General features: G+C 37.0%; 1 protein-coding gene across 5 annotated transcripts in view; it reads right to left on the bottom strand.

Moving 5' to 3' along the window:
• The window catches only part of NIPBL (NIPBL cohesin loading factor), a 154,668-nt gene that overhangs the window by 131,672 nt on the left and 4,374 nt on the right, over nucleotides 1-18,622 (bottom strand). The gene's annotated exons all lie outside the window — the stretch shown is intronic.

Here is an 18,622-nt window from a genome sequence, read left to right as displayed (position 1 = left end):
TTGAAAACAAGCACCTCCAAAGTCTGTAAATTCTGCTATGATTTGGTTTCATTGCTTATTTTTCCTTGATTACAGAGAGATAATTGTAAATAGAGTGCAATCTGAAAGTTCTGAAAAATCAAAAAAAGTTTGGACCTGGAGGTCAGGCAGTCCATTGACTAGAGTAGAGAGTAAAGCAGAACAAAATAGTTGCTCTCAGTCTAATGTAGTTACTGTACTTTTGTTAATGGTGGCATACTGTATGATATTTCTATTGTATTGTTAATCTGACACACCATTTAGGAAAAGGTGACCACTGTACTGCTGGTAGCTCACCACTCTGGTATGGAGCGCACTTCAACCTTCTGTACAGGGAAGCTACTGAGATATTAACTGACCTGTAAAAATTCACTTAGGTCAATGCAAGTTTTGCAATACCCATGCAAAAGAATGGTTTCTTAAGTCTCTAGTCACATGAAGATCTTTACAGGAGTAAACTTGAAAAGGATTTAAAAAATAGGATAGTAGAAAACAAAGAAGAAAAAGAAATGGGAAAACACTGCTTTAAGAAAAGCTTCCAGTACTTTGTTGCTACTGAACGAACCTCAAATTCTTAACATTATGACATTTTTAGATGCAATATTTTTCTCTACTATTCTTTCTTTCTTGATCATTAAGAATCATAGACTGTGTAAGTTTTTATACTATTCACAATGAACCACAGCTCCACTGGCAACAGAGTTCAAGAAGAATAGATTCCACATTACGTAGCACTCAACAGAAAAGGAAACACCATTCTTATCCAAAACTTTTCATTTTTTTTCCCCAGTTAATTCTCAAACATAGGTTTAACATTTTTTTTGTAGTTTTAATCCCTCTGAAAAGAAATTTCATTGTTTAAATCAGATAAATAAGATTTCCCTCACTTTCTCCAGTTTCAGCCTGCATGTTTCATCAGGTGCTTCTGGGAAATCATGAGCAAGCATTATATATCAGTCTTTCACTGGAGAAACTAAAAGAAACCTTAAAACTCCCTCAATCAAGTACGTGACATTTTAGAGACCAAGGTATAATCTGTCTAAGGTATAACCTTACACACAAATTCAGTGAGACCTACATGGCAAGCCCAAAGTTAAATGCAAAATAGATGGTTACATATTTTACATATAATATATTGTTATATTGTATGCATAATATATCATTAAGGCAAAGCATAACCAACAGACTGTAAGAACACATTCTTTAAAAATACCAGTTTGCATGTAATTTCCCAAAACCAGTGCATTGCAATTCTAGTAGTTAACTTCAAAAATTTTTTCAATCTAATTGTCAAAATTTCTGCTACAAATGTGACCAAAATCTCTCAAGCAGTAGGTAGAAAAGGTGTTTCTTAACAATTAATTTCTTATCAATTTAATTAACAATTAGTTAATCATTCACAGAATTTCAAGAGTCAAAAGGTACAAGCCATGTAAGCTGTGTAGTGGTTGAACTCAATGATCTACGGTTGGTCTCAATCTCAAGGTCTTTTCCAACCAAAACAATCCTATGATTCAAAGCTGTGCATGATATCTGAGTAGCCAAAGGGAGCAGAAAGGCTCTCTGCTGATAAGGTGCTGGATTAAAAGCTGCAAAGCTTTGGGGTTTTCTCCTTTTATAATAATACCACCATCTACGTCATCTTACTGTGTTTTACTCACTCTCCAAGCTAAGAACTTGAAAAGCTGGTTTTTTCTGCCTGATACTCAAATTGGTTTTGAAATTATACATATGTCAGTTCTCCTTATATTATATACAGACACACACTCAGACAGATAATGCAAGCAGAATTAATGATATTGAGCCAATCATAAAAATTTCTGGACAGTAACACTTCCCCAGTAACAGTACCTAAATTAAAAACTATTTTAGTTTACATAAAGCTGTAGTTACAGCTGTGGCTGGATAAGCAATATCAAAATGAGGTTTAAGAGAAGAAACACAGTAAAACTAGGAAATCATCACAGGATTTCAGATTTTATTGGTGTTTTTCACAGTTAAACTCCTGCACATAACAATCTATTTGGTAACATGATGTAACACAGACACATGCAAAACTACATTTTCAACCTCAAACACTAAACAAGGGAAGGGAAAAATATATAATCCAGAAAGGACTCTTCAGTCAATATGTAATGACTGCATGCAACAGTACTATCCCAGATTTTTAATCTACTGTTTTAAAGACTGTCCTTTTCACAGAGACAAATTAAATTGCATCATTAAGGAGGTTCTTGTCGGAAATAGTAAATAAAATGTGATAGAGATGTTTTATTCACCGATTTTGAATAAAAGCTTTTTTCCTGACTATTCCAGTTCTGGAAAGTTAGAAGATTGTGGCCCTGCACATCAACTGTTTCTCACTACAACTCAACCATTGCAAATAAACCAGTTTAATAGACTCACTAATGTTATTAATTGCAAAACTTCTGTGCTACCTATCGTGAAAAAAGTATCACTGTTCACATAAACAAAAGAACTATTCAATAATTTAGGGTAGGGTGTGTACTGACTAAGCATGGTCACTCATAAACTCCCTTAGTCTAAAATGAGGTACTTAACTTCATTTCACATCATCCACAAAAACTTGGAGTAATGGCCTTTATGCTCCCCGAGTACTACACTGTCAGGCTCGTATAACTAAACTGCCAGTTCTAAAGTACAAGAAATTAGAAAATTCAGCTATAAAGCTGTACTTCATTGACTACCATAACTTCCCTAACTGGTCTTAGGATAATCACTGCACAAAGAGTCTTTTTTTTTAGCTTAAGAAACTTTAGATGTAGTACTCTTGAAGGTGAACAACCACGGTTGTTTGTATGACCGTTGTGGTGTCATATGAACCTGACAAAAAAACCTCATACTAGATAGGTTTATGGACGAGAGATGACAAAATGAACCACAGACACCTTAACTCTGTGTCTTTACACATCTGGTAAACAGTTATTGTTGTTTGCTAACCAACAACAACAACAACTTTAAAAAAAAAAAAGTCACATTAGTGCCAAGACAACCGAACCTACTCCAGAAGTCTCAGCCACCTCCTGTCATCATCATGACTGGGCTTCGCGAATGAAGATTTGAGAAGGGCTCTACCCACATTTGCTACAAACGCACTGGTGGCTAAAAAGGCCAATATGAGATAGACACATCCGGTTGCAAAAGGCACAGCGGAAAGTCTCCTTAGGCAGTATTGGTAAGACACGATTCTTTCTGCATTGTCTTTTCTCCTCAAGAATGATTCTGTGTGTGTTCTCAAAGGCATCAGCAGTGTTATAGATGGTGTGTCTCCAGACCTCCCGATTGGAGGCCAGAGTAGACCAGTTATGGTGATCAATATGGCCAAGGCTGAGATGTTGTTTCGGGGAGTTCTTGTATCTCCTCTTCGGGACTCCCCTCTTGCAGCAGCCAGTGGCAAGTTCGCCATAGAGCAAGATCTTAGGGGGGGATCCTTCATCCTGGAGACGTGTCCTGCCCAACACAGCTGTGTTCTCAGCAACATGGCCTCAATACTTGTGACTGCTGCTTGTTCTAGAACAGACACATTAGTCACATAATCTGACCAGTGGATGTTTAGGATTGTATTGATGGAAGCGTTCTAAGAGTCGCAGGTGGTGGCAGTAGATGAGCCATGATTCAGATCCATATAAGAGAGTGGACAGCACTATGGCTCTGTAAACACTGATCTTTGTGCTTTTCTTCAAGTGTTTATTACGCCATACTCTTTTATGGAGTTTTCCAAAAGCACTATATGCCTTTGCTAACCTGTTGTCTATCTCCCCATCAATCTTACCATCCGAGGAGATGAGGCTACCTAGGTAATTAAACTGCTGGACTGATTTGAGCTCTGATTGGCCAATGGTGATATGGGGATGATGGAAGGCTTCCTGAGGTGCAGGTTGATAGAGAACTTCTGTCTTCTTCAAACTGACTTCCAGCCCAAAGAGCTCTGTGGCGTCTGCAAAGCAGGATGTTAAACGCTGCAGAGCTGCTTCTGTGTGGACAACAAGGGCGGCGTCATCAGCATAAAGCAGCTCCCGGACAAGATGGTTTAAGGTCTTGGTGTGGGCCTTCAGTCGCCTTAGGTTGAAAAGGCTTCCATCAGTACGGTATCGAATGTAGATACTGTCCTGATCATCAAGGTCTGCTGTGGCCCTTCGGAGCATCATGCTGAAAAAGACTGTGAATTGGGTTGGTGCGAGAACGCAGCCTTGGTTCACACCACTGGTTATTAGAAAGGGCTCAGAAAGCACATCGCCATATCTGACTTGACTGTGCTGATCCTCATGGAGTGAGATGATCATTTTGAGGAACTTGGGAGGACAACCTAAATGTTCCAAAATCTGCCACAGACCTTTTCTGCTCACAGTATCAAAAGCTTTGGTGAAATCAACAAAAGTTATACAGAGATCTTTGTTCTGTTCCCTGCACTTCTCTTGCAGTTGTCTGAGAACAAATACCATGTCTGTGGTGCTCCTGTTGGCTCTGAAACCACATTGGCTTTCAGGTAGAAGTTCTGCGATAGCAAGTATTAATCTGTTCAAAAGTATTCTTGCCAGGATTTTGCCAGCAATGGAGAGCAGAGTAATACCTTGGTAATTTGAACAGTCTGATTTAACTCCTTTCTTCTTATACAAGGTGATGATGACTGCATCACGAAGGTCTGATGGTAGTTTGCCTAGTTCCCAACAGCACACCACAAACTCATGAAATTTAGCATGGAGTGCAAGGCCCCCATGTTTCCAGATTTCTGGTGGAATTCCATCAACCCCAGCTGCCTTGCCAGTTTTCACCTGCTGAATGGCCTTAAGAGTTTCTCCCATAGTAGGGGCAATATCCAATTCATTCTTCACCAGTACTTGTGTAATGCACTGAATTGCTGAGCCTTGAACTACATGGCTAGTGCTGAAAAGAATCTGAAAATGTTCAGACCATCGATTCAGAATGGAGGTTTTATCTGTGAGAAGCGTTTGACCATCAGCGCTGAGTAGAGGGCTTTGGACCTGGTATGTAGGTCTGTATACTGCTTTTAAAGTCTCATCTGGATGATCTCCGTGATCACCCAAATCTGCACATAACTGAATCTTTTCTGCTAGATTGATCCACCACTTGTTCTGGATGTCATGGAGCTTCTGCTGGAGCTTGCTGCATGCAAGACGAAAGGCTGCTTTTCTTACATAACAAGATGGCTGACCAAAGGGTGTTTGGTCAAAGTTCTCTTCTTCCTCAACAATTCCTGGATCTCTTGATTCTTTCCATGAAAGTAGTCCTTGTTTTTCTTGAAGGAGAACCCTAACAATTCTTCAGAGGACTGCAGGATGCTATTTTTAATATGTTGCCAAAGCGCTTCGGGAGAGGGATCTATGGAATGATCTCCAAGTCTAGTTTGAAGATTTACCTGGAAGCTCTCTCTCACTGTAGCTGTTTGAAGATTGTTAACTTGGAGTCTCCTCCTTGGGATACTGCCCCTTTTAGGTTTGAACTTAAAGTGGAAGTTAAGTTTACAACACACAAGGCGATGGTCTGTTTAACATTCTGCACTAGGCATCACGCGGGTATGATGGACATCACGAACATTTCTGTCGCACCATCTCCTGTAACCTCTCAGTAAACCTGCCTATTTAGCAAAAATTTAAAATAATCCATGAGATCAAAGCTGTCTAAGGCTCTCTGAAGTGGACTCTGATGAGATCCAGTAAATAAGAGGAAAAGCAAGAATCATGTAAGATCTTACAGCTAGTAAGTTATACATGTACAGAAAGAGAAACTTAATGGCCAGAAGTTTCAGGATGTTACTCAGATTACATTACAGCATATAAAACCCCTACAAATAAACTACAGAGGAGAGACACTGGTGAAAATTCCACTTCCCTCAACTTTAGTAGCTAGACAGAAGATATTTACGGTTGCTCCCAGACACTTACCTATTAAACTGAATGAGAATACTTTAAATTACAACACTTCACTGAACACTGTCATTTGTCAAAGTGGACACTGCTTAGAAAGTGTATCCATTTAAATAGAACCAAGTTGTTTCACCTGTATGAAATTACAGTATTTCTAAAATAAAACACTCCAGTTACACTGTAACTACAGGCATAATACACTTTGATTCGAATTTTTCACAAAAATATCATTATGCTGTTTTCAAATGTCAGATTAAGAATTTTTACTGACATTAGATTTCAAAAAATCATTTGCTTTGGAGCAGAGTGTCACCAAAACCTGCACAACATACCAAAAAGTTCTCACTGGTTCTTATTATTGCTAAAAGTAATTATAAGTAAGAAAATAAGGCAACATTTTCATATATGCTAATCCACATTTCCCCAACAGCCAAGAAAATAAAAGATCCATGCAGAGTTATCTGTTCTATTATACTGAGATTTGTAAGTTGTTAACATCTTCCAATCAGCCAAAACATTTCTCAGGATCTATTTTAGCTACATACTTTGAAAGTCAGTATTCCCAAATAATTTATAAATACTATAATACTATAAAACAAACAATGGAACTTATTGCAAATCAACTAACATACCCCCACAGAAAACCCTCAGAGATCAAGTTTTCTCCCACAAACGTACCCAACTCACCCAAATCAAAATATGTCTCTCTATATTTTGCAAGAGAAAGGGACTAAAGCCTTTCCATCTAGTTCACATCACACACTTGCAAAGCTACGGCCTCATTCATACTCCAGCCAACCAATCTTCTGTCAATGCTCCAGAGTAAAACAAGACAAGAAAGATTTTTATTTCCCTGGACTCCCAGAGCAGTCTTTCATGATGTGGCTTCTTCACTGGCTTGTGAGAGCTAGCGATTAAATAGCCAATTTCAAAATTGTGGGGGAGGGTGGCAAAAGGGAGAGGTGAGCAAGACGTTATTAATGAAAAAGGATTACATTTTTTTAAAAAGTAGGATATTTAAACTGACATCAAAGAAATCCAGAAATCTAAGTTTCAGTGTAAGAGTAGCTTGCTTTAATTTACTATAGCCTGATTCCAACTTCACTTACTGAAGTATTCACATAGCCTTTTCAGAAAGTATATTCTAATTATGTAATTTACACAAGCTCTCACTTACAAAAGCAAGGAGATAATGAAGTTGACAAATAAAAAATATGCCAAAAAAATCCCTATACTGAAAAAGAAAAAAGTGCTCTTAAAAGCACTTTTTCAAAGAAGCGACTTGTAAAATCTCAGATAGGATAAATGCACTGCCACTGCTTTTCTATTCATCAGTATATGGCAAATATTATTTCACCTTCCAATATAAGAAAGTTGGTCACCAATTAATGACTGAAACTGCAAAATCCGTATTTTTCCATTTGTGAACTTTATGAGTTGCAGATATCATCTAATTGATTAAATAAAAATCATGTGCATCCTATGAATCTCTAAATTCTAAGCTGACAGGCTACAGTAAAAGAGAAGTATGTCTTAGGCCAGGGACACAGTTCCAAGTTACTGGCTGAACTGCCCAGTTGACTATATCATGGGCACAGGGAGAAGGCCCAAGAACTGCTTCATGAAGGTTAAATTAGTGCTTACAGGATCACACCAAGGCAATCCACACGGAATGCTTCTATCCCTGCAGACCCACAGATGTTCTGCTTATCTTCTCTATTCTCCAGGCACTTCACTCTAAATGACGACCATCTCTCCTTAAAAGTCTAAACCTCACTATTGTGGAAGAGAGGACTAATTATAGCTCTCCAATTCTCTGAGGCTTTAATAGAAAGCTTTTGACTAGAATTTAGACAGCACTATTGTCCCAGCTGTTGCTAAGGTAAAGGTGAACTGTAACCCATATGCTACAGATGCACGGATAATCAGAACTGACCATGTAGATAATCAAATTAATGAATAAACCCAAGACTAGATTAGTGAGTCACACTTAATTTTTTAATAGAATGTACACAATTGCATGCTGAGCACTTTATTTTCATAACCTGTTGAACTGCAACAATTTCCAATTAATTATTGCTTTTTTCTAGGAAGGGGGTGGATTTTAAAATACAGGTAAGTTACATGTGAAGAGTCACAAAGTGTTTTACCTGTTGAAAAACATATTAAGATCCCATGAAATTGAATTATCATCACTGTATCTTTTAATTATTTTAATACTAAACATTTTAAAATATCCTAAAATAGGTGTGCTATTATTTCAGGTCACTCTGTTATAAATACAGTTATAACTGTTTGCCCATCATAATTCATTGATGAATGAAAATAAAGTATGTACAAAATAAGATGTAAACCACAACACTGCTAGAAATATATATTTGCTGGGCAGCATCTTTGAGGGAAAACTAAAGCTGATTTTTGCAGTTCTTCCTGAGATGCAGGTGACAACACCTACCTTTTAGAGAGGTAGCTCAGTCTTCCTATTGTGAAACATTAACATTATTTCACAAGTCTCAAGCTCATTTTGGAGACTTTTCTCAGTTCTCTGCAGCTTTGCTAGTGCAGAAGGAACAGAAGTCATTTGCTTTATTTTCCAAACTGAAAGTTACTGTAGCACAAAGGAGCCACAGAAGCCAAACATCTTTCTGGGAACATTCTGACAACACAGGAGCACCAAAAATGAAGCATGATACCCTTTTCTAGTTTTACTTATATGCCATTTGAACAGAAACCAGAAGCAGTTGAAATGCTTCGGGCCTCAACTACCTTAGACTTGCACAAAAACTGAAATACACACACTAAAATAGGAATAAGGAGTAGCTAATACTCAGTCTTTCATTTTTCAGTTGGATGCTGAGGCACCTATACAGGCAGGCACGCTACTCTTTGGTAGCTATTTGTCCAGGCTGTCAAACTCCTCAGTTTCTGTCCTGTTTCCCTGTAGTGTAATTGCTAACTGACCAATCTCTGGGATAACACATAAAACTAAGAGGAGGGCAGCTTAGCAGCAAGGAAAAGATCTGTTCCTGTGTCAACAGGTTGTTCACCTCCACAAAAAAATAAACTCTTCACATTAAACTCACAGGACATCGTTCTGCGATACTTCTCAATTCATAATACTTTTTTCAGTATTCATACGACTTTTAACAATTGCCACGGAAGACCATAAATTAGAGCCTGCAGAACCACAAGTGGCCTTCCCAGGCCACATGTTTGACATTACTGTCTGCACATTCTGGCACACATGATAATATTTGTGTCTAAGATGCAAATTTATACCGACAGTAATATTCTGTATAGTACCAAACTGCTATCTCACATAATCCAATATTCACTTACATTTGTGTTTTCCAGGTTCATATTACAAGGAACTTGAGCTCCCCCCACTGCTAATTATTCCTACTATTTACTCAAAACAAACATCATCTTCTAAGACACTGACTGTCAAGTAGGTATTCCTGATTTCTAAAAGATTTTAAGGCAAATTCTCAAACACAAATCTGTGCGTTTTGGTGGACAACTATCTGAGTTATTAACCAACCAAATATATAAGCATTTTACAAAGATGTTTAAAAAAAAAACTTTTAAGTTATCTGAAGCTAATTAACACACCACTGATGAGTGTGTTAGTAAGCTAAATGAGTGCTGAATTTATTAAACTATGTTCAGAGTTCAGAGAGTTACTGCAAAGAAATCCCAAGTGCGAGCCCACCACTACACCTTAACAATTAGCACTCCAGACCATAACCCGCCCCCACCCCATTCCTCCAAAATAGGAACACCTCTAACTTACCAAGATTTATGAAATGCTTAACAATGATTATGACAAAACACAAATTAGCCACAGAACAAAACTAACTATGACAGGATTATAAAGCTATTGTTGGTCTTAATGGGGTAAATCTAACCTAAAAATGATAATACATTATTTAAAGAAAAAACTCCAGGTTTTTCATCTTGCATGCACCAAGAGTATTTACTACTGTAATCACTGAGTTCCTCAAATAAATATTTTACTGTATTTGAATACCCTAAGACTTAGGAACTCAGCTATTAAAGCCCTTGTTATTTCTTATTTCAGGAAGCAAATACGTTGATATTGGTCAATTTCAAGTAATCATATATTGTAAACCCATTGAAAGTAATCCACTTGCAGAAGTACAACTTTAAAGCAATATTTGACACACAATTCCATTAACAAACCTTCATATAACTTGATTTACAGAATATTTCTTCATTATAATCATATACATGAAACTAAATGGAATTCTTCCTATCAAGGTGGATGTCATTTTGCTAATATAATCTCTGTGTTATGTACAGCAAGTTTAATGTTTTTGGTAATTATGAATGCTATTTGATGTTATTTCCATAGGGTCACCTTTAAAACTAAAGTATGTCTATTTTCTAATTTTTGTTTGTTTTTCATTACAAAATAGCATAAGTATGTAAGCATCATCATAAAATTGATAAGATTTTTCTGTTCTTGTTTAAAATAGTTATCTGCTTTATCTATAACAGGCTTTATGATATCTTCTATCAGGATGTCAAAATTAGTGTGTGTTACAATGAGGATTTCACCCATTTTTACTGTCCTTCCCAAAACACTTGTTCAAATTTACACCTGTATCAACAATTAGGTGCAGGAAGGAGACCCTAAATGGTGTTGTTTCGGACAAATACTATTCCCTCCCAAAATTTCCACAGGGTTACATGGAGTATCAGCCACTCTTGGGCAAGTTGATTAGACTCTCTAGTTAACTGTGCATCAGCTGACTTTCAATAACTGTACCTAAGGCCCATGAAAAATGCAAATTAATCCAACCTTCCTTAGCCAGCAATGAAACAGGGTTAAATTAACCCAAGTTATTTGCAATTGCCACAGGCTACATATACACAATAGAACATTCACTGTAATTGAGCATGCAATAACTTCAAATTATCAGGACTCAACAAGTCATGTTGAATTCTCAGAAATCCATCTACAAAGAGTTTTATAAGACTTCATTAACTAATTGTTTATCAAGATGTGATTAAAAATTTGCTTAATTTCATGACATCATGTGTCTATTTGGAGCCTAGGAAAAAAGATTCATCAGGAATAAACACAAACATTCACAGGAAAAGACAGAATTCCTCTTCCAAAGTCTACTAATTCAATACAATCATTCAGCATGCCATTAAATGAAATAAGTACCTTTCATTATTCTTTCCCCAGGTTGCAGGCTAAGGTTATAGTGTGAGAGTGTTTACTTTCCAGTAGTAAGATGGTTTAAGTAACGATATTTAGTGAAGTACAGACAAACCAGTCTTTAAACCATATCATTTTTATTGCAATTCCTCAAATACTTTAATTACATTTTCCACGGTAAAAATAAATTATCTATTTTTGCAAATAATAAAATTTTACATCATGCACTAAATTTTACATCATGCTTGATAGAATGCCAGAGAGAATTACTCCAGTGAGTAAACAGGCAGAGTCATAACTCTAAATAATCTTATAATAGTGACTGCAGAGTGCACAGTGTGTTCCTACAACTCTCTAAGTCATTAGTCACCTAAATTATCACTGGGAAAGTTCACCTACAAGTTTGCTTCAGTATATGTCAGACCTGCCATTATTTGTGCAGATCTAAGCAGCTCAACACCTGTTTTACATGTAAGCCTAGGCAAGATCTTCAGAGTAGGAAAGTCCAGTCACATACATGCTTTGAACACACCTAATATACAAACCCGACTACTCTGCATTGCGCATTAGCCACTGCCTCCAACACTTTACTCAAAATCTCAGCAGGACAGAGGAAGAACCCTGGCTCGGGGTATCAAACAGAGATTCTGAAATGCTCCTCAGGACATTCAAAATGCATTTGTCACTATCCACTAGAGTCTTCAACTGGTGCTAAGACTTTATCAGGTAGTGAGCATTCTCTTATCCTCTTGTTGAAGGAGTGCTACGCCACAGTGCAAAGAAAATTAATTAGAACAAGGAAAAAGCCTGAAGGAGAGAATATGATTATCAAATAAAGTGATTTAGACTGCCTTCCAAGATGTAAAAATCTTGCCAATGTTTTCTACTGACTAACCAACATGGATTCCTTACTGAGCACCAAAGGAGATGCGAGTTCCATTTTGCATGCTCAAAATTTTGAGTGACATTCAAGTGCTGACCTTTTCAACAGCAGTATCACAACAAAGTCCCTTATTGATCTCACTCCAATTCACTTCTTTTATGTAGAAATTAGGATTGAAAATTTTACTTACTGCACTGTAACAGCTATTTTACAAGGCAATGCTTAAAAATGTATCACACTAAATGCTATCTGTATTTTAAAATTCTTTTAATTAAAAAGTTATAAATCTGACTTTAAAAAACCCTCTAAAACAGAACACTCAGCAATGAAAAGTTGATATCAACAAATACTAAAACACTAATTTTTCTGAGCATCAACTGAAAGCTTTTCAGACTTCTACCAGGAAATCTCACATCCCCAGACTGAAAGTCTTTCAAAATCAATCAAAAGTTAATAAATGCCTCTTGCCTTCAAGAGTTCTGACACAGTCCTTGGATTATGTAATTGCAAAACATTCCCCTGCCACCCCCAGGTCCAATCTTCCTCCAGTTTACAGGAGGGATCTGCTCTGGAAATTAATCAGAGGCTATTCATGAGGCTGTAAGGTGTGTTGTATACACGACACTTCAATGCCAACTAAAAACTAAGAGAATATGAAGGGAAAGAAGTTTCAGATCAGATCACAGGAAACAGAAAAATGCCACTCTTGGGAACCTCATTCTATTTTTATTAACAATGGTAAATATTTCTGTGTTCCTTTTTTCCTGCAGGCTCTAAAGCCTAATTTGAAGAAGTGCTGATTAGTCATATTTGTAACCAAAATTAACAGAATCTGTTCTATTATTATCATACATATTATGATGCAAAAAAAATCAAGTTAGTTTAAAAGTAAGGTCCTGCAGCTGTTCCAGTTAGACTTTCAAACTTCATAAAGACCAACTTCTGCATCTCGGTTCTCAACTTGCATGATTACATAGCACCCTCAAAACCAGTTAAAAACTATTTGTGGAACATTACAATATTCCAATACAGACCATAGAAAAGCCTATGAGGAAATTAAGACTTCTGTCTTAGAACTTAATGATGTGAACCAATTCAGGTAAAATGCTACATACTGAACACCAAAGAGAAATCAAAATGCTTGATCATAAAAGACAGGACTGAAAGCAACCTCAAGAGTTTACCCCTTTCCTCAAGGCAGAATCAACAATATCTAAGGCAAATCCTAAGAGACATTCATATAACCTGTTGTATTAAAAAAAAAAAAGGAAATTAATGAAATACAATTCAATTCGTTCTACACAGTCAGTGAAACAGACATCCTGTTGTCAGAAAAAAAAGTGATGACTGACTTAGAGTACCACAATGCACTCACAAAGATGGCAAATGTAGACTACACAGGTAATCTGAACTACAGAATCTCCCATCATTTGCTCTTACAAGAAGTACTCCATATTTCTGAGCTTTTTTTTTTTACTATGTAATTTCCTCAGTTAAGAAAAAAAAAAGGACAATTCAAACAATGAATTCCTCTGTGTGAAATAATGCTTCTTTGCCCAGCCAATCCTTGTTTTGTACTTCAAGCCTTGTTTTGGCTTCTCAGGCAATTTCTTCTCCTTCCCCTCTCTGGCCTCTCTCAGAACATACTTCCCATCCGTTCTCATCCCCGAACTACTTTCCTTGACTGTACCCGCAAATCCAGAGTGCCCTTCTGTCTTGGCTTCTTGATAAGGCTGTTTTACAGCTCTTCCTTTATCTTTCTTAAGGACATTTGTATGTGTCCCACCAGCTCCTTTATCCAGTCCCCACAGTTCATAGAATCATAGAATGGATTTGGGTTGGAAGGAACTGCCATGGGCAGGGAAACCTTCCACTAGCCCCATCCAATCCAGCCTTGAACACTTCTATACATGGGGCAGCTACAACTTCACTGGGCAACCTGTTCAGCCGCTCACCACTCTACTAACAGTAAGAAATTTCTTCCTAAGATCTAATGAAAACCTGCTCTCTGTCAGTTTAAAGCCATTCCCCCTGTCCTAATGCTACATGCCCTTGTAAAGGCCCCTCTCCAGCTTTTCTGAAATGCCCCCTTTAAGTACTTGGTAGACGCTATAAAGTTTCCCCAGAGCCTTCTCTTCTCCAGGCTGAACAATATCAACCCTCCAGTCTGTGCTCACAGGAGATGTGTTCCAGCCCTTTGATCATCTTTGTGGCCCTACTCCTTAGGAACTTCAACCTCCTACTTTTGCCCCATTCCTACCCTTCAAACTCCCATTTCCTCCCCATCTACGTAAATCTGGTTCCAGTCCACCACTATCCTTCCCCATGTGTCCACCCTTCCAGCCCCCTGCAACTTCAGGTCTTGTCTTTTACACACTCAGTACTGTGGATAGGTAGGGAATGGACACCAGAAAACTAACACTCTGTACCACACCTTCACTGCTTAGAACTTTGTAGAAAAGCTCTGGTATGCATGCAAAATTTTTTCAACAATAATGCCTATAATCAGAGAAGTCAGCTAATTTTTTATACACTAATAACTTCCCAATTTTTGGACAGCTTTTCAAATGGCAACAAAATGCACATCCCTAACACAAGAAGTCACCTCACACTCAAATGTTAAATTCTGTTTCCCTAAAACAGTGGTGTTCCAACTGCTTGAATAAAAGTTCAGACATAATTTTTAAACTTTTTTTCTCTATTATGGCCCTTAGGAGCCAGCGAACTATGTTTGCTTTAAATGTTATTCAGAGAATAAGTCATAAAGGGCACTCACACAACAGGTAAGATTTTGGCCTAAATGACTGAAGTGTAGCAAAGTCAGAAGTAAAATCATTGCCTTCAGACAATAAGTGTCAGCAAACTGCAAGGAGAACACTACCACTCCTACCTAGATGCAGGGAGAAACATACATTGTTAAAGTCTGCTAGTAACTCTGTTAAGCAATGTCTCAATTTCTGGGAACTGTTAACAGGGTACACTGAAGTTTTGCTATGTTACAGGTTATGCCTCAACATTAGTTTTTAAAGGAAGCTGCCAGGAAGAACCAATCATTACTGAGCATGCTAGCAAAGGAAAATTCATTTTCCATTATTAAAAAAAAAGAAAAAAAGAAAAAAGGGGAAAAAGCTATCACATCTCTTTAGTTTTAATAGAAATTTAGCAAACAAATCATTAAGCAGATTTTTAATTTTCCCTTCAGAAAAACAAAGCAAAACAATAAAGTTAAAAAAAAATTGAAGACTTTAGATCTCCACAAAGCACTCCCCATAAGTTCTCAGCACAGCTCATCAGAGTCTTATCAAAGTTTTCCCAGCTTTTAGACTACAAAAAGCAGGTTCCAAATTATTTTTCCACAGTTGTTAAGGTGGCTGCTGTACATAGCATCTGAGGAGAGCCCTCTAAATTTTCCCCCCTATCCTAAATATCCAGAGCAAGTATACCTGAAGAAACAGATAAAGCAACGCATCTGAATAGAAAACAACATGCAAGAAAGGGTGACAGTTTCTATTGAGAGCTAAGACTTGAAAACAAAATTTCAGGCACAAAGTATTTGCAGCATTATCCTTTCTGAGTACCCGGTCAACACAGAGGAAAGACTTAGCTCAAACATGAGAGACAGGGATTGCACTATGTTTGCATTCAAGGAGCTTGAAAAATTACATTGTATTAACAAAACAAACAAACAAAAAAAAAGAGAGAGAGAAAAGGTTAGTACTATAAAAACAAGCATTAAAGTATTAAGAAATGTCAGAATTAGGGTTGCTTATACCTACAATTTAGTCCTTTGTGCATTGTGATAGTCATTCATTAAACGAGCATATACCACTTTTTGTTATTCACAGGAACACTCCCTCATTTACAGCACATGACATATATGTGGTGAAACAAAGCAGAGTTACAGAGTAAAAGGAGGTGCCTTCTCCGGCACAGATCACTTTCCTCCCAAGGAATTTGAATAAAACATAACCAATAAATCTAGTTGGTTAAAACATTTCATATTCAAGAGATATTTTGCTGAAAACTGACATTTACAAAAATCAACTCATCTTAAAAAAAAAAAAAAACCTAACAAAAAGCTCCACAAACTTATTTTCACAGAAAACCTTCATCACAAGTAAAGACAGAAAGGAAAAAAAAGTTAGTAAGACTAAGTGCTATTTATTCTACTTGTTCCATAATATACTCACGGCCTCTGAGCCATGCCTTGACCATATGACACAAGAAGCCATAAGTGGAGAAAAAAGTTCAAGAACTTCTCTGCCCTACACAGATTAGACATTTGGGCCTGGATTTCCTGCATCCCCAAATCAACTCTCTGACTAGGAACGCAGTAGCTACACCTCAGAACAGTCTTGCTCTCCTAACAGAGGCTCAGAGGAGCCGGACAACACACTGACACGGCAGTGAAGTGATCTGACCACTAGGTGCAGAGGTTTGCGTTCAAGCAGTTTACATCAGCTGCAACAATTACGAGGTTAAGAGGGAGTTTTATCCCCAAGAGCCAGAAAACAAGGCTCAGGACAACTTCCAGCAGGAATGAGTAATCCTGGATAGTAACAGTAAGATTTTGAATTTCTGTGTGCAATACTGTAGCCAACACACTTAATTACTTGTTGGATTTGGGTTATAATCTAGTTGTTGTCTCTGTTCTCCCTGACAAAGTTTAAGAGATTTTGGGTTCTTCACAATATGGAAGATCTTTTTTTTTAGGTTTCCAGAACAGGAAATCTATTCTTTTCCAGCTGTTGGCATGATCAAGACAGTTGAAATTTAATAGATGTTTAAGGCCATCAGCAAAAACCCATCCTATATTTCTAAGGGATTCAGAAGGAGAAACAATGAGTCTAATATGTTGAAATGTAGCATTCACACAACCACAAATAAAGTCAAGAAAAACAGTGTTATGAACTTCCTAAGTGCTGTAAAGTAACTCTAAAAAGCTGAAAAATAAAGCAAGTCAGAACACACAGATTTATAAGCTTTTAAAACTCACTAATTTGATTCAGTTTCAGCTTTTCATCTACAAAATGGAAATAATATTTTACAGATGTGCAGTAATAAAGCTCTCTAATGTCTGCAAAGTGCTTTATATTGGGATAACTCTAGAAATTAAAATGTAAAAACACTTCAGCCTTCATGAAAGGACTGTATGTGTACACCATGTAATAGGGCAGCAGGCTGCACAATGAATTACAAACATACATGTTATAACAGTATCCCAGTCAGCTGGCATTTCCCAGACACTGTATGAGGCATTGAGCTGGGGCTGTGAGGGAGGGTTGAACATAATGGTGCAGTTAAAGGCCCAGCTCCTTGTCTGCTGTTTCCTTGTCTGACTCCCTCACTTTGCGGCCTAGCGCTTTCTGACACTGCTCCTCTAAAATGCATTGCATTCTACACACACACACTGCTACCAAACCCCAAATGCTTCAAGTCAAACCACAGCAACAAACCAAATAATTAAATTATCTACTTACATAAAGGATTTAGAGATCTCTGATTGGAAAACCAATTAAGACCAACTTATAAAAACTCTAGAGGCCATAAAAATTAACTTTTTCTATAATTTTTTTCTGACTTTAACATGAAAACTGGTCTTGGATGTTTATAATTTTTTTAAGCTATTTGTGTAAACCAGGTAGTCACCTTCAAATACAGTATCAACAACCATGTTCAATCTGACTGGAATCCCTTTCAGTTTCCACAAACAGTCGGGCCAAAATCCTTTCTCCCCTCCCTTTTGCCAGTGAGATGTTCCATAGTTAACAGTAGGGACAGGAAGTGAGACACAAATCACAAGTCCTGCATAATATCCTCAAACACAATTTCCTCACTTCTAGGCTGTCACAGATGTCAATACAAAGCACTTTTCTCACACTTACTTTGGGGGTCAGAATCAGCTATTAAGAAGTATGTTTGTAATACAAAAAAAAATAAAAACACAAATACAGACTAATCATATTGAAGATTTTTAGAATACAAGCCTTTAACAACCATAATTTCAAAATTCCTTTTTTATGATTAGAATTATTGTACAGTTATTAGCAAGAATACACAGGTATCACCAGTTTCAAGCATTTTCTTGTAGGTATCTCTGTGCCACAGAGTATTCGTTACTGCTGATGGGTCAAAATCAGAAGCTAACCTAACCTGTACTACTTCTAATAAAGGCATATGAAAAACACAATCAAAACCAAGTGGTATGACACTGAAATGGCCATTCTTTCAAATGTTAAATATTTCTAGTGAGCTGTTTTCCGACACTGAATAGCTTAATGCTGGATGACCTACCAGACACCAGACTCTAAAGCTATCACACTCATATTTTTCCAATTAAATATGCCCATAACTGTTGTCCAAGTGTATTCATGTACATTCATGAATAGTATACACAATTCCAAAATAATTTCTAGAAATCATAAATTTGAGAATTTGAAAACTTGATTTCTTTCTTAGGTCTAGATATTCAGGATAGAAGTATTTTTTTTTTCTCTTTAGTTACTGTTCTGTTGCTCCTAAATCAAAATTTAAACATTTCAAATGAAAAAAAAAATAAAAAAAAATTTAATTGTATTCCTGTTCTTCCTTCTTTGTTTTTAACAATTAAAGAATTATCTTTTA

Source organism: Manacus candei, unplaced genomic scaffold (assembly GCF_025592945.1).
Source record: "Manacus candei isolate 608988 ecotype Guabito, Panama unplaced genomic scaffold, ASM2559294v1 h1tg000152l, whole genome shotgun sequence".
In the NCBI taxonomy this organism is placed as follows: domain Eukaryota; kingdom Metazoa; phylum Chordata; class Aves; order Passeriformes; family Pipridae; genus Manacus; species Manacus candei.
This window is presented reverse-complemented; position numbering and strand designations above follow the sequence as displayed.